The 10,366-nt window shown below is 44.5% G+C and overlaps 1 protein-coding gene across 1 annotated transcript in view; it reads left to right on the forward strand.

Annotated features, from left to right (window-relative positions):
* LOC134346167 (uncharacterized) overlaps positions 1-10,366 on the forward strand; it is a 39,010-nt gene that overhangs the window by 19,460 nt on the left and 9,184 nt on the right. The window lies entirely within an intron of this gene.

The following is a 10,366-nucleotide window of genomic DNA, read 5'->3' on the forward strand; positions in this document are numbered from 1 at the left end:
CTGGAATCCAGACAGAGATTGTTAACTATTCGCTGGCCACAGGCGAGGTGTTAGTCCAGACAGATCAGGCAACACCTGGGGAATTTGAAACAGGGAATGTGTCAGACTGGAGATCATTTGTCAGAAATTAAAGAGAGAATAATTCAGTAGCAGAGAAGGTGGGGAAAAGATGGAAAGCAGAAAGGGAAGATTTCCAATAGAGTGAGAAATAATGAGCAAATGTGTGCTTATGATACTGGAAGGGTCTGTCTCCTGTGCTGCATGCAGTTCAAGTTCAAACACTGATACAACTTCCAGGGCAGATTCCCATGACCTATCAACTGCTGCTTCAATTACCTTCTTTCATCATGAGGACAGAAGTGTGAATGTTCACCAATATTTTTACAATTTGGATTCTATTTGCAACAAGATGATAAGTGACGCTCACACCACAGAGGTTTGTAACAGGGATCTGGTTTGGGATCAGGCTGGTGAGCAATTGTGGTCTCAGTTGGCTGAGGGGCAATTAGGAAAGTTCTGGCAGGTAAAGTAACTGTTCCAAACCAGTAAACTAATTGGTTCTGTTGGCCTAGTATGTTATACATTCATTCTAAATAGACACAATTCACTGTCAAAGTGATTAAGCATCTCAAAGGCTGTGCTGTCTGCCTGGTGCCCTGGTTCAGGACATCTCCTCTGACCTGCAGAGGAGTTTGGAGTGGATGAGGAAAGATCCAGTTGTCGCAGTTTTTGTGGGAACAAGGGAAGATGTTCTGTTGAGGGAATTTAAGCAGCTAGTGACTAAATTAAAAGGCAGAACCCAAAACATAATGATCTCTAGATTCTTTCCTGAGCCAAGTGCAATTTGTCACAAGGTAAATAGATCAGACAACCAATGCGTGGCTCAAAGATTGATAAGGGAGAAATGAGTTTGAATTTGTGGAATATTGGCCCATTATTGGGGAAACAGGGAGGAGTTCTGATGGGCTGGGCTCCTCCTAGGTTACGCTGGGACCTAGCAAATCACAAAGTTCATTACCATAAGAAATTAACATGGAAAAAATGAACAGGGTGGTGAATACAGGACTGCACATTTTATATTTGAATGAACCCAGCTTAGTGTCTGTAATAAGGTGAATGATCTTGTAGCACAGTTAGAAATTGGCCGTTACTATGTTGTGGACATCACTGATTCGAGGCTGGAAGGATATCATACTGTAGCTGGGCACTTAACATCGGAGAATACATATCATATCGAAAGAACAGATAGTAGGACAGAAGTGAGGGGGTGTCTCTGTTGGTTAAAAAGACAAATCAAATAAAATCTTTTGAAAGAAGTGACATAGGATCAGAAGATGTAGAAACTCCGGTGAGTAGAGTTAAGAAACTGTGAGCATAAAAATACCTTGATGGTAGTTATATACCAGCCTCTGAACTGTAGCCGGGGTGTGGAGTACAAATGGGGAGATAGAAAAGGCATGTAAAAAAGGACAATGCTATGATGGTAATGAGATTTTCAATATGCAGAGGTTGAGAAATTCAGGTTGGTGCTGGACCATGAGATAAAAGTTTTAGCATGCATATGAGACCGAGGGACCAAGTTAGGGAACTGGAGATGCAGCTCGATGACCTTTGCCTGGTCAAGGAGAGTGAGGAGGTGGCAGAAAGGAGTTATAGGCAGGTGGTCACACTGGGGCCACGGGAGACAGATAGGTGGGTCACAGTCAGGAGGGGGAAGGGGAAGAGTCAGGTACTAGAGAGTAAACGTGTGGCTGTATCCCTTGACAATAAGTTTTCCTGTTTGAGTACTGTTGAGGGGGATAGCCAACCTGGAGGAAGCGACAGTGGCTGTGCCTCTGGCACAGAGTCTGGTCCTGTGGCTCAGAAGGGTAGAGAAGGGAAAAGTAAGGCAGTAGTGATAGGGGACTCTATAGTTAGGGGATCAGACAGGCGATTCTGTGGATGCAAGAAAGAAACTCAGATGATAGTTAGCCTTCCAGGTGCCAGGGTCTGGGATGTTTCAGACCGCGTCCAAGATATACTGTGCTGGGAGGGAGAACAGGCAGAGGTCATGGTACATATTGGTACCAATGACATAGGTAGGAAAAGAGAAGAGGTCCTGATAAAAGACTACAGGGAGTTAGAAAGGAAGTTGAGAAGTAGGAATGCAAAGGTAGTAATCTTGGGATTACTGCCTGTGCCACGTGACAGGGAGTATAGGAATAGGATGAGGTGCAGGATAAATGCATGGCTGAGGGATTGGAGCCGGAGACAGGGATTCAGATTTCAGGATCATTGGGACCTCTTTTGGGGCAGATGTGACCTGTACAAGAAGGACAGGTTGCGATTGAATCCCTGGGGTACCAGTATCTTGGCGGGGAGGTTTGCTAAGGCTACTGGGGAGAGTTTAAACTGGAATTGTTGGGGGGTGGGAGCTGAACTGAAGTGACTGGGAAAGAGGCTGTTGGCTCACAAATAGAGAAAGCTTGTTGACAGTGTGAGAGGGAGGATAAGCAGGTGATAGTGAAGGGATGTGCTCAGACCGAAGGTTTGAGATGTTCTACTTTAACACAAGGAGTGTTGTGAACAAAGCGGATGACCTTAGAGCGTGGATCAGTACTTGGAGATATGTTGTGGTGGCCATTACAGAGACTTGGATGGCTCAGGGACAGGACTGGTTACTTCAAGTGCTGGGTTTTAGATGTTTCAGAAAGGACAGGAAGGGAGGAGAAAGAGGTGGGGGCATGGCACAGTCGATCAGTGATAGTGTCACGGCTACAGAAAAGGTGGATGCCATGGAGGGATTGTATATGGAGTCTCTGTGGGTGGAGGTTAGGAACAGGAAGGGGTCAGTAACTTTACTGGGTGATTTTTATAGGCTGCCCAATAGTAACAGGGATATTGAGGAGCAGATAGGGAAACAGATCCTGGAAAGGTGTAATAATAGAGTTGTCATGATAGGAGATTTTAATTTCACAAATATCGATTGGCATCTCCCTAGAACGAGGGGGTTTGATGGGGTGGAGTTTGTTAGGTGTGTTCAAGAAGGTTTCTTGACACAATATGTAGATAAGCCTACAAGAGGAGAGGCTGTACTTGATATTGGGAAATGAACCTGGTCAGGCGTCAGATCTCTCAGTGATAGAACATTTTGGAGATAGTGATCATAGAGATCTAGAAGATTGTAAGACAAATAAGAAAGAGCTTAAGAAGGAAATTAGGAGAGCCAGAAGAGACCATGAGAAGGCCTTGGCGGGCAGGATTAAGGAAAACCCCAAGGCATTCTACAAGTATGTGAAGAGCAAGAGGATAAGACGTGAAAGAATAGGATCTATCAAGTGTGACAGTGGGAAAGTGTGTATGGAACCGGAGGAAATAGCAGAGATACTTAATGAATACTTTACTTCAGTATTCACTGTGGAAAAGGATCTTGGTGATTGCAGTGATGACTTTCAGCAGACTGAAAAGCTTGAGCATGTGGATATTAAGAAAGAGGATGTGCTGTAGCTTTTGGAAAGCATCAAGTTGGATAAGTTGCCGGGACTGGATGAGGTGTACCCCAGGCTACTGTGGGATGTGAAGGAGGAGATTGCTGAGCCTCTGGCGATGATCTTTGCATCATCAGTGGGGACGGGAGAGGTTCTGGTGGATTGTAGGGTTGTGATTGTTGTTCCTTTATTCAAGAAAGGGAGTAGAGATAGCCCAGGAAATTATAAACCAGTGAGTCTTACCTCAGTGGTTGGTAAGTTGATGGAGAAGATATGGATCCAGAACTGGCTTGCCCACAGAAGGCAAAGAGTGGTTGTAGATGGGTCATATTTTGCATGGTAGTCTGTCACCAGTGGGGTGCCTCAGGGATCTGTTCTGGGACCCTTACTCTTCATGATTTTTATCAATGACATGGATGGGGAAGTGGAGGAATGGGTTAGTAAGTTTGACACAAAGGTTGGAGGTGTTGTGGATAGTGTGGAGGGCTGTCAGAGGTTACAGCGGGACATTGATAGGATGCAAAACTGGGCTGAGAAGTGGCAGATGGAGTTCAACCCAAATAAGTGTGCAGTGGTTCATTTTGGAAGGTCAAATATGATGGCAGAATATAGTAGTAAGACTCCTGGCAAAGTGGAGGATCAGAGGGATCTTGGGATCCATGTCCATAGGACGCTCAAAGCAGCTGTGCAGGTTGACTCTGTGCTTAAGAAGACATATGGTGCATTGGCCTTCATCAGTCGTGGAATTGAATCTAGGAGCCGAGAGGTAGTGTTGCAGCTATATAGGACGCTGGTCAGACCCCACTTGGAGCACTGTGCTCAGTTCTGGTTGCCTCACTACAGGAATGATGTGGAAGCCATAGAAAGGGTGCAGAGGATATTTACAAGGATGTTGCCTGGATTTGGGAGCATGCCTTATGAGAATAGGTTGAGTGAAATTGGCCTTTCCTCCTTGGAGTGACAGAGGATGAGAGGTGACCTGATAGAGGTGTTAAAGATGATGAGAGGCATTGATCTTGTGGATAGTCAGAGGCTTTTCCCAGGGCTGAAATGGTTGCCACAAGAGGCCACAGGTGTAAGGTGCAGGGGAGTAGGAACAGAGGAGATGTCAGGGGTATGTTTTTTACTCAGAAAGTGGTGAGTGCGTGGAATGGGCTGCTGGCAACGGTGGTGGAGGCGGATATGATAGGGTCTTTTGAGAGACATTTAGATAGGTACATGGAGCTTAGTAAAATAGAGGGCTGTAGGTAAGCCTAGTAATTTCTAAAGTATGGACATGTTCGGCACAACTTTGTGAGCCGAAGCGCCTGTATTGTGCTGTAGGTTTTCTATGTTTCTATGAGACAGCTTTTAGAGCAGCTTGTGGTAAAGCCCACAAGGGACAAGGTAACTCTGGATTAGATGTTGTGTAGTGAAACAGATTTGATGAGGGAAATTAATGGAATATTTAGGAGGTAGTGATCATAATATGATGGAATACACCCTCAGTGTGAGAGGGAGTAGCTAATATTAAATATATCAATATTGTCGTGGAGTAAAGGAAACTAGAGAGGTATAGGAGAGGAGCTAGTCAAAGTTGATTGGAAGGGCACTCGAGCAAGAACGACACCAGAGCAGCAGTTGCTTGAGATTCTAGAAGTAATTCGGAATGCTCAGGATTGGCTCATCCTTAAAAAGAAGCACACTGAGAAGAGAAGTCAAAGACAGCATGGAAGAGATGATATAATATATAGTGGGAAGCTTTTAAAAACCAACAGAAGTCACTTAAAAGAGCAATAAGGAGAGAAGATGAAATATGAAGTTAAGCTAGCCAATAACACAAAAGAGGATACCAGAAGTTCTTTTATTATGCTGGTGAGGTAGTAATGGAGGACAAGCTAAAGGTAGACAAACTCAATGAGTATTTTGGTCAGTTCTTCACTGTGGAAGACACCAGCAGTCTGCCAAAAATCTGAGAGTGTCAAGTGGCAGAAGTGACTGCAGTCGCTACTATAAGGCAGGGGTCCCCAAACTTTTTTGCACTGCGGACCGGTTTCATATTGACAATATTCTTGCGGACCGGCCGACCCGGGGTGCGGGGGTGGGTGTAGGGTTTCCAACAGACAAGAGTAGCAATCTAATAGGTTGTTTACCCCGAGAGACTACAATGACCATGAAGCCTTGCGCGGGCACCAGTGCGCATGTGTGTACGTGCCGATTTTTTCTACAAATCGTTTTTGGTGATTCTGTTCGGGGGGGGGGGGAGGATGGTAATCAGGACCAGAATATAGGTGATAAGTGGCTAATACACTCAATTTCATTTCTAAATGGATTTATCTAACAAATTTAATATTAAACACACAGCGCATATTTTCCTTGCATGAATATAGCGATAACTCAATTATCAGGGGAGGACAGGGGAGCTTGATGTAAGTGTTGAACGAACCTCCAGTAGAAGTGGTAGAGGCAGGTTCGGTATTATCATTTTTAAAGAAAAATTGGATAGGTATATGGACAGGAAAGGAATGGAGGGTTATGGGCTGAGTGCAGGTCGGTGAGACTAGCGTTCGGCACGGACTAGAAGGGCAGAGATGGCCTGTTTCCATGCTGTAATTGTTATATGGTTATATAAGTAAGTCAATAGCATCATAACATTTTAAGTAACATTTGGATATTAAACACACAGCACATATTTTCCCCGTATGAACACATAAAATCATTGCAACACACCAATATCGCTGAATCAGTGGGAGCCCCGGGCTTGTTTTCCTGCAACAAGACGGTCCCATCGGGAGACAGCGATACTCGAAGGGAGTTCCTTATGTCCAGTCTATTCCGCAATTTGGTTTTCGTTGCATTCATTGCAGAGATATGTTGGAAGTGGAAGCAACATTTTCAGTGCTTTACTGGCTAACTCAGGATATTTAGCCTTGACTTTGATCCAGAATGCCGGCAGAGATGTTATGTCAACCATACTTTTCAGCCCGCCGTCATTTGCAAGCTCGAGGAGTTGATCTTCTTCCTGCGCTGACATGGATGACGCCAGGGTAATGACCTCGCGTGTGTTCAAGCTCAACAGTGGGCGTGACAGGGAATGAGGAAAGGTGCAGCTGACTCAAATCGCCAAATCATATCGTTTTCTCGCTGCCCGGCAGCGCATGCTTTGCGGCCCAGTACCGGTCTGCGGCCTGGTGGTTGGGGACCGCTGCTATAAGGAATAGGTGCTTGGGAAGGTGAAACGTCTGAAGGTAGAAAAGTCACCTGGATACACTAGATTCTGGAATGGATTGGGAGGGCTGAAAATTGCAAATAACACTCCACTCTAAGAAGGGAGGGAAGCAAAAGACAGAAAATTATTGGCCAGTTAGACTGTCTACCGACTACCGTGGTTGGCAAGATGTTGGAGTCCATCTACAAGGATGAGGTTTCAAAGTATTTTAAGGCACATGATAAAATAGTCAAAGACAGCATGGTTTCCTCAAGGGAATATCTTCCCTGCAAAATCTGTTGTTATTCTTTGAGAAAATAACAGGAAAGGTAGACAAATGCGAATCAATGGTTGTTGTTTACTTACAATTTCAGAAGGCTATTGATAAGGTACTGCATATACAGGGGCGTATCTATGGAAAATAGCGTCTATGGCAAGCATTGAAATTGTGCCCCTGTCCAAACATCTGACACCCATCTTTTAGATAACTTTACCATAATATCAGCTGAAAAATACAAGTCAAGCTCACAAATTATGGCACTACATGAAAATTATAACTGCACCTTCCTTGCTTCCTTGCAAATTGGTCTATGATGTGATCAAAGTCAGTTTTTTTCAGTTTCTTCTCTTTCCACACTCAGCACAGCAAGATTGCAGAATCTGTCTTGGCCCATGGAGGCTCCCAAATAAAAAAGTATTAGATTTAACTTGCTGAATGATCACTCACAGCTGGCGATGGAAAATGTTACGGTTAGCATTATCTAAATAGCAATGCGAAGATTGGGGAAGACACTCTCATCTCCATACTGAACAATAAATTCAAGATAGATGTCCCTTGACATCGAGAAGGAACCCAAACGTGGCGTCAGTTTCATGCAAACGAGCAAACCTTTTGGCCATTTCTCTGTGAAGACGGTCAAGTGTTCCCTTCATGACTCTTTCCATTTCCTCCTTAGCTGTTAATCCAGCGTCTCTCGAGTTCTCATCAGTTTCTCATTCGTTCCTTTCGTCTCCGACATCTTTCAACTTCAATATTCCATTCTTGACAGAGACTGACTCCTTCTTCGAGTGACTCTCTGACCAACACTTCTCTTTCATCATAAAATCAATCTCGGAGGGCTTTCAAATCCAGGGCAGCATTGTGGAAATTCATGCTAGGATCCTGCAGCCTCTTTTGAATATGGTCAATGAGAATGAGTACTTTGTTCCAAAATCCTGGCAAAATCAGAAAATCGTAACTCAACATGTGGTTGTCCAGCTGCCTTGCATCACTTCTTGTTTCACTGATCTTGTTTTCATTGTCTATCATATCCTGGAGAACTTGAAGTATCTCCTCAAGGTACTTGTTGACGGGCTTCACTGCTTCTGTCCTTGCACTGCACCTGGTTTCTGACACCGACTTAACAACCACAGGCACGGCATTTTTGAGTTTTTCCCAGCGCTGTGTTGAACGAGAGAAAAACACGTCGAGAGCTTCGATAGCTGCATGTACACCCACCAAGTAGAGTGAGTGATTGTTGCAATTCACAAACACCGTCAGCTTGTTTTTCTCAGTTATTCTTTGACGAACACCACTGTGTCCAGCCATCACAGCTGCGTTGTCATAACACTGTGACCGACAATCTTGCAGCTCTATTTCGTCCTTCCCTAACTGTTTCAAGATGTCTTCAACCAAGCTCTCAGCATCCTGTTGGCTTAGCTGGATAAAACCAAGGAAGGGCTCTCTAACACAAACTGTTTTCCTCTCAAAATCAACTTCCACATACCTCACTACTTCTGACATATGCTCACAGTGTCGATCAGGAGTCGAGTCGAACATGAGACCATAGTACAAAGTACTTGGCTTTACGGATCCTTCTCAGTAAACTGTAGCGAACAGTGGATGCCATGATGTGGATGAATTCATTTTGGACACTCAGTGAAAGATAAGACGTGGATCCAGGATGACTTTCCAAATGAGTGAGGTGTTCTGTTACGACAGGGTCAAAGACGGCCAGTAGTTTCAGTAAGCCGAGGAAACTTCCACATTGGAGTCATCGTCGAACTGAAGTGACTCCCTGTGTGCTCGCAAAGCCAGGTTCTGAGTCGCAGGGAATTTTATGCAGTGAAGGATTCTCGTCAAGATATCACACCACTTCAGCTTTTCCTTCTCAATCTGTGACTGAAATACCGCGTCAACAACGCCTCTGTTTCCAGCTAAATTTCTTTCCATTTCTTTCCACTGTGTGAAGCATTCCCGCTGATTCTTGGCTTTTTCATGAACACCAATCCTTTCAGGTGCTTTCCACTGGTTGAATCCACTTTCCTGCTCCAATGAGGATTGATGGTCTGACCGGGAATAGAGAAGACAACAGATACAAAATGCAGACTTTTTAGAAGGGGAATAGACCAGCCATGAGCGAGTCACTTCCTCACCACGACCATTTCCCAATTTCCTCCTGAAGCAAGTTTTGTTCATTGAGCAGTTATTTGTTAGTAGGAAAGGCCCCTCGCTGTTCTGGAAATACTTCGAACCCAGCTTTATTAATTTTGTTCTCAGCGCGTAAGGCAGAATTGCTTTTCCAGTATCCTTGTCGAACTTCAGAAGTCCAATGTCAGGCTGTACAATCACTTCTGGTATGACAGTTCGAGGCTCTTTGACACCATCCAGTTCACTAGGTTCAGTATTGTCAGGTAAAATCTCATCAATAAACTCAACATCACCACCACCACCATCGTCTTCCCCTCCTGTCATGTCCACGTTCTCTGTGGCAGCCTCACTCTTAATCTCATCATACTCAGATTTCTCTGACTTGACTTCCTCCTCGGCTTGTGACACATTTGTACTTGATCCACCTTCGGATTCTAACAAACTTGTAGCAGGTGCAGGCGACTCCATCGAACATGTCGAACTACTTGTTCCAGGCTTTTCAAAGAAGGGCATGAAGAACTTGCTCGACTTCTTGGCTTCCTCTGCATCCCACTTTTGTCTCTTCTGTCCTGCAGCTCCACATTCCTTCTTCTTTGTGAAGTAACGTTTCATGGTCTTCTTACACAATGCTCTGAAATAAGGCCATCCTAGTGCTTCTCACCCATGATAATCAAAGACAGATCATACATCTGAAGAAAATTCTTTTCTCACGATCCGAGGATGGCTTGTCTGACTCTAATAGAAACTGCTCAGTGGCGCCAAGGGCACGTGCTATACCTGCCATACCTTAGATATGCCACTGTGCACATGAGGCTGCTAAAAAAAGAGCCCATGGTATACGGCACCAATGGTTGGCTGATGAGTGGCTCACAGGCAAGAGGAAAATAATGGGGTTTCCAGTGACTAGTGGTGCTCTCAGGGGTGAGTATTGGGAGCATTTGTTTTCATGTTATACTGTATGTCAATGGTCTGGATGGCGGAATTGATAACGTTACGGTCATGTTTACAGCTGGTACAAAGACTGGTGGAGTTCAGGAAGCAGGAAGTCTGTAGAAGGCGGTGAACGGATGAAGTATTTAATGCTGAGATGGAGTGAGGATATTACTAATAATGGGAGAGGCGAGGAGCAGAGGCAAGTCTCAGAATACAAGGACGTCTTTTAGAACAATGAGCTTTTTTCACCAGAGGTTGGTGAATCTGTGAAATCCATTGCCACAGATAGGCCATTTTAGGTATAATTAAATTGGAGATTGATAGGTAAGGGCATCAAAGATTAGGGAAGAAGGCAGGAGATGGGGCTGA

The sequence above is a fragment of the Mobula hypostoma genome, chromosome 5 (assembly GCF_963921235.1).
Source record: "Mobula hypostoma chromosome 5, sMobHyp1.1, whole genome shotgun sequence".
Lineage (NCBI taxonomy): Eukaryota > Metazoa > Chordata > Chondrichthyes > Myliobatiformes > Myliobatidae > Mobula > Mobula hypostoma.